Consider the following 6,933-nt stretch of genomic DNA (forward strand, 5'->3'; position numbering starts at 1 on the left):
TGTGAGGTTCCTGGAAGCTAAAATCGCCACTTCAGTTCCTGAAATTTGCCAAGTGCTTCCAGGTTTGGCCACTACTCTTAATGCATCTTCTAAATGGCTGGGAGTTGGTTGTTCCAAGATGCTATTCCTTCTGCGTCCGGATTGCTCTCGATGTTGAACACTTCATTGATTCTGTTGGCAGAGAAGCGCACCAGGATATCATCTACAAGCGCTGCATTCTTCTCTTCATCAAACTCACTATTATAGAAATGGTGGACAAGGTTGGGCAAATCCTTGTGGGCCCAACACAAAGTTGACGTCAGCCTATTGCGTCCACAGTGTCTGTTATATAAGCAGGAAATGGGTTGCGTTCAGGTAAGAATCATTTCTTTATAAGGATGTCGTTGAACTTTCTTTCCACGTGCAGGACGCTCTTCTTCATCATTCTCCAAAATCAACTTTCTTTTTCTTTTTGACAACCCTTCATTTGCATCGGTTTGTTGAGGTTGCGATGCGTCTAGGGCAACCTACCTTTCTCTCTCTTCGTTTTCTTCTTATTCTAACTCAGCTTCGAGCATCATCATGTATCGCTTCGCCTCCTCTTCAACTTCAAGTGATGCGTTGGTTTGGTCAGAACACATCACTTGATCTACATCGAATTGTCCTTGGTTTAAGCTTGCTAAAATCGCCCCAAAGACTTCCTGCTCGTCCCTTTGAGCAAGCTCCGCAGGAACAGCACTATCGTGCTCTGACGCAGGATTGTTAGAGCTTGGTTTAGGTGGTGTGGTCAGTGGGTGCCAGATGGGATATGCAGCAATCTAGGGGATGATATGATGATAGGTGAGGTTGGTTGAATGGGTTGGCTGGATGGTTCCATTTCGATGGGGAAAATTATGGCTAAGGGTTGGATGGAAATAGGGGTAATGGGACGCACGACAGGTGATGGAGCGATGCAAAGGTGGGCTGAGGTAGGGTCATGCATCGCAACCATAAGACTGATGTTTGGTAAAACTGGTGGTGGTATGGGCTGTCTGTAGGGTTTAGCGGCAGAAGAAGAGGTTGAAGGATGCCTAGCTACAGCCTGCCACATCGGTTTGGTAGGGGTTTTAGGTTTAAGTTTGGTGAAGGTTTTAGGTTTTGAGAGGTTTTAGAGGGTTGAGGTTTTTGGATGGTTTTAGAGGGTTTCGGCCGAGATGGTCTTCGAAAGATAGAGGATGAACCGTCGCGCGAAGGTTTGGCCGAAATAGGCGCTTTCGATGCTGGACGAGAGGATGGGGGATGCGACATCGAAACAAAAGAAGAGAAGAAGGCACTTACCAGTGAATCACCTCCAAAGCATAGTGATTGGTTTTGGCTATCTGAAGCGTCTGACATCGTGGCTGAGGAAGACAACCAGAGTGCTGACTGAAATGTCTAGTTCAAACGGACGATGAGGGCTTCGAAAGCTCGAGTAATAGCAAGGGATTTCAAGAAGAAAGAATGAGAGTAAAGAAAGAAGAAGAGAGCACTAGAGGTTGCCTTTTATAGGCTGCTGGGGGAATGTGAAGCGACGTCAGGCGACGCCTGACATCGTCATTAATGGTGCAGATGAAAGGACGCCCCCAGGGTTTCTAAGCAATCGAGTGCTTTATGTCTTTGAAGGACGTCCTTTCTTCTGATGGTTGGTTTATGCGTTGGCTTAAGTCCAACGCATTAGAATCCTACTCCCTTTTCTATCATAAACTTCTTCAAGTTGATTTAACATACATTCAATTTTTTTTAACGCATAATTCAACGAATGACCATACATCAAAGCAAAGAATAACGCAAAGTAAATTGTAAACAACGCAAACATAGATTACAGAATGCAAAGAGTTAGTGTAAAGGAAGCGTCCCTGGAATATGTGTTTGTTTGAATGTAGGGAAGCTCCGACGCGAGCCTGAGTTGGCTTCGTACAACTCGAGAGATGACTTCTATCGTTTTATACTTCCTTCAAAGTAGGGTTTCACCCTTTTCTCATTCACTTTGAATGCATTAGTGCCATCTTCTCGTGTTAGTTCAATAACTCCATGTGGAAAGATTGTTTTAATGATAAAAGATCCTGACCACTTAGATTTCAATTTTCCTGGAAAGAAACGCAAACATGAGTTGAATAACAAGACTTTTTGTTCAATAGAAAATTCTTTCTTACTGATGCATTGGTCATGCCAACGTTTAGTCTTTTCCTTGTAGATTTTTTTTTATTTTGGTATGCGTTCATCTGCCATTCATCAAGCTTATTGAGTTGAAACTTACATTGTTTGCCCGCGGCTTCCAGGTTCAAGTTTAGATTTTCACTGCCCAAAAAGCTTTGTACTCCAACTCTAAGGGTAAGTGATAGGCTTTTCCAAATACCAAAGATATGGGGAGATACACATTGGAGTTTTGTAGGAAATTCTGTAGGCCCAAAGTGCTTCGTCTAATTTTTGTGCCCAATCTTTTCGCGATGCATTGACTACCTTTTCCAATATTGCCTTTATTTCCCGATTGGATACTTCTGCTTGACCGTTGGTTTGAGGGTGATATGTGGTAGCAATTTTGTGCTTGACATTGTATTTAACAAGTAATTTTGAAATGATGCAATTAATAAAATGTGTACCTTAGTCATTCACCAACGCCCTCGGCGTTCCAAAACGTGTGAAAATATTATTGGTGAGAAACTTTGAAATAGTCGCCGCATCGTTCTTGGCACAAGCCACAACTTTAACCCACTTTGATACATAGTCTACTACTAGCAAGATGTATTGTTGACCGCAGGACAAAGAAAAAGGTCCCATGAAATCGATGCTCTATACATCAAATAATTCAACTTCAAGTATATTATTCAGAGGCATCGCGTCCCTTAAGGATATATTTCTCGTGCTTTGACATGGGTCAGACTTGAGAATATACTCCTTTGAGTCTTTGAAGGTGGGCCAGAAATAGCCACTTTGGAGAACCTTTGCAACAGTTCTTTGTCCTCCAAAATGACCTCCGTAAGAAGAGTCATGGCACTCAACTAGGATGCGTTGTGTCTCTACTTCTAGAATGCACTGACGCATGATGGAGACGAGACCTTGTTTGTAAAGAAACGGTTCATCCCAAAAATAGAATTTGCTATCGTGTACAAGCCATTTCTTCTGTTGAGAGTTGAAGTGCTCAGGGAATTATTTGGTGGTTAAGTAATTAACAATGTCTGCGTACCACGGTTCCCTATCTTCAACTTTTAATAAACATTCATCAGGGAACACATCCCTGATTTCAGCTTGTTTGTCTTGTATCTCTTGATTTTCTAACCTCGACAGGTGATCAGCCACCTGATTTTCAGTCCCTCTTCTGTTCTTGATGTCAATGTCAAATTCTTGCAAGAGCAACACTTATCTAATTAACCTCGGTTTTGCATCCTTCTTGCTCATCAGAAATTTAATGGCAGAGTGATCTGTGTAAATGGTTGTTGACGCACCAACTAGATAAGATCTGAATTTTTCAATTCCAAACACTACTGCCAACATTTCCTTTTCAATAGTCGTGTAAAGCTCCTGAGAGTCATTTAGAGTCTTTGATGTATAGGAGATGGGGTGTATCAAGTTTCCTTTCTTTTGCCCCAACATGGTTTCAACTGCAACATCGCTTGTGTCGCACATCAGAATAAAGGGCTGCGTCCAGTCCGGTGCTATTAATATCGGAGCTATCGTTAACGCATACTTCAATGTTTCAAATGTGTCGAGGCTATCGTTATCAAATACATAGGACGGTTCACTTCTAGTAGTGTGCTCAGAGGACGCGTAATCTGAGAAAACCTTTTTATGAACCTTCTGTAGAAGCCTGCATGTCCTAGAAAACTTCGTAATGCTTTCACATTTACAGGCAGGGGAAGTTTAGCTATGACATCAATTTTGGCTTCATCGGCTTTTAGTCCGACCTTAGACACCTTGTGACCTAAAACAACACCTTCAGTCACCATAAAGTTACATTTTCCTAATTAAGCACAAGATTCGTTTCCTCGCATCGCGCAAGGACGACCTCTAGGTTGTCTAAGCAAGATTGAAAGGAGTCTCCAAAAAATGAGAAGTCATCCATGAAAACTTCAACGGTCTGTTCAAGGAAGTCTGAAGAAATTGCCATCATGCATCTTTGGAACGTTCTTGGTACGTTGCACAGTCCGAAAGGCATACGTCTGAACGCGAATGTTCACAATGGGCATGTGAATGTCGTATTCTCTTGATCTTTCGGGTCGATAAGAATTTGGTTGTATCCAGTGTATCCACCTAGAAATCAGTAAAAGTCTTTTCTGACTAATCGTTCAAGCATTTGGTCTTTGAAGAGGAGAGGGAAGTGGTCCTTCTTGGTTGCCGCATTGAGTTTCCTATAATCCATGCAGATGCGCCAGCCTGTGACAGTTATTGAAGGGATGAGTTTGTTATTGTTGTTAACTATCACTGTAGTGCCTCCCTTTTTAGGGATACATTGAACTGGGCTCACCCAGCTGCTATCAAAGATAGGATATATTACTTCTGCATCCAGCCATTTAATGATTTCTTTCTTCACCACTTCCTTCATTAGGGATATTGCCTACGTTGAGGCTCAATTAATCCAGTCTTTCCCTCTTCTAGCCTAATCTTATGCATGCATTACGATGGGTTGATGCCACGGATGTCAGCTAGCATCCATCCTATTGCCCACATGTGTCTTTGTAACATCTGCAAAAGAGAGCATTCATTAGGCTTAGAAAGATTAGCTGAAATAATTACAGGTAAAGTGTTATTTAATCCAAGTAAAGCATATTTAAGGTGGTCAAGTAAAGGTTTCAATTCTAGTTCTGGTGGTTCCTACAATGATGGACGCGTTGGCTTAGTCTGCCGCTCACTTAGACTTAGTGGCTCAAATTTCTTCATGGTTTCTCCCAACACAAGGACCATAAACTTGGTCCGCTTCTTCATCTTCAGGCAATTCTATTGAGTTGCTAAGTTGACATTGTTCATCATTAGAAAATTTTAATGCGTTTAACACATTAAATTTCATTTCTTGGTTAACTACGTGCATGGTTAATTCTCCCTTATGTATGTCTATTAGCACTTTCCTAGTGGCAATAAAGGGGCGTCCAAGAATGATTGACACATCCTTGTCTAGTTCATAATCAAGGATGATGAGATCCGCTAGGAATATGAACTTATCAACTTTCACTAGAACATCCTCAATCTTTCCTTCAGGATATGTGATTATTCTATCAGTGAGTTGAAGCGTTACAGAAGTGGTTTGCGCTTCACCAATTCCTAATTTCTTGAAAATTGAGAGAGGCATGAGGTTGATGCTTGCTCCTAGATCACACAACACATGTTCCGCATCTAACCCTCCGATTGAGCATGGGATCGTTAAGCTTCCTGCTCATGAACGAAGTGCTCAACCATTGAAAACAGCTTTAGGATGAGCAGGGTAAGTTGTTGCTGACTAAAGCATTGTACTCTTGTGTTAAAGCAATTACTTCTGTCTCGCTAACTCTTCTTTTTTTCGTCAAAATATCCTTAAAAAATTTTACATACTTAGGCATTTATTCTAAGGCTTCTATAAGTGGGATATTAATGTGCAGTTGCCTTAAAAGTTCAAGAAAACGCTTGAACTGCTGCTCATGATTCTTCTTTAGCATGCGTCTGGGAAATGGTGCCTTCAGCTACACCATAGGTGCTTCTACGTTAGACGTGGTCGGGTTGGAATGACTTGTAGATTCAGGCATTCGTTCTTCTTGATCTTCAAATGCTTTTGGGCGTGTTGTGTGCTCAGTTGAAGGATTGTTGTTTCTTGGGTTCACTATTATTTCCACAAGAGTTCTGCCGCTTTGTAATGTCACCACATGACATTGCTCTTTTCCGTTACTATTTCCTAGGGCTTTTGTATTGCTGGGCAGGACTCCTGGCGGTTGATTCTCCAGCTCACTAGCGATTTGCCCCACTTGTATCTCCAGACTACTAATGGATGACGCTTGGCTTTTTAGCAATGCGTAATTCTAGGCGATATATTCCTTTAAGAGGTTTTCAAGCAGAGAAGCTGAACTCAATGCATGACCTCCTTTATTGAAGGATTATTGGTGTGGCTGCTGAGATGGCTAGAATCTAGGCGGCGGTCCCTACCTATGTTGCTGATTTACCCCTAGCTGGTGTTGCTCCTATTGGTGACCCCCCCCCCCCCAAAGAATCCGCAGACTGACTACGGGTTCTGCGGGCAGTCGGTGTAGGAATGAGGATCTCCACAACCTACATAGCTAACCATGGGCTGTACGAATGTTTCCACCTGATTTACCTTTTGTGTGTTTGATGTGTTCCACAGTGATATATTCTGCAAAAGATTTGTCATGGTAGCCACTTGTGCAGAAAGCGTGGCTATTGCATTAGAATCAACAGAGTTTACATTCTGAGAGCGTCTTCTCCTATCTGCTTTTGCGTCATAAGTATTATCTACCCATTCCATATTATGCTTTACAATGCGGTCTAGTATTTTCTTAGCTTCGTTGTAAGATTTATCCATGATACCGCCAGCTGCAGCTACGTCGGCTACCATTTGAGATGCTCTGTCAATTCTCCATAAAAGGTTTTCATCTGGACAGTTAAAGGTAATCTGTGATGGGGATAGTTATTGACCAGTCCTTTGAAGCGCTCCCATGCGGCACTCAAAGTTTCGATTTCTTCTTGCTCAAAGTTCATTATTTCTCTCCGTCTTCTTACATTAGTGGTGGGTGGGAAGTTTTTTTGCATGAATTTTTCCACTAACTTTTCCCAAGTCTTTATCTCCCCAGGCTCTAAAGAACTCACTCATTGCTTTGTATCGTCACGTGGAGAATATGGGAATAAGGATAGCCTGATAGATTCTGGGGTGATTCCAGGAATCACAAAAGAATTGCACGTCTCCAGGAAGCGTTTCATGTGGGCATGAGGGTTTTTTCCACGAGCACCTTCAAACTGGCC

At 42.1% G+C, this 6,933-nt stretch overlaps 1 non-coding gene across 1 annotated transcript; it reads left to right on the forward strand.

Moving 5' to 3' along the window:
* The first annotated feature begins 6,583 nt into the window (after positions 1-6,583).
* On the forward strand, positions 6,584-6,687 carry LOC120070395. The gene has a single exon (XR_005479890.1). It is a non-coding gene; the product is annotated as a small nucleolar RNA R71 (small nucleolar RNA).
* Positions 6,688-6,933: the final 246 nt, after the last annotated feature.

This window comes from Benincasa hispida, chromosome 1, assembly GCF_009727055.1.
Source record: "Benincasa hispida cultivar B227 chromosome 1, ASM972705v1, whole genome shotgun sequence".
Taxonomy (NCBI): Eukaryota; Viridiplantae; Streptophyta; class Magnoliopsida; order Cucurbitales; family Cucurbitaceae; genus Benincasa; species Benincasa hispida.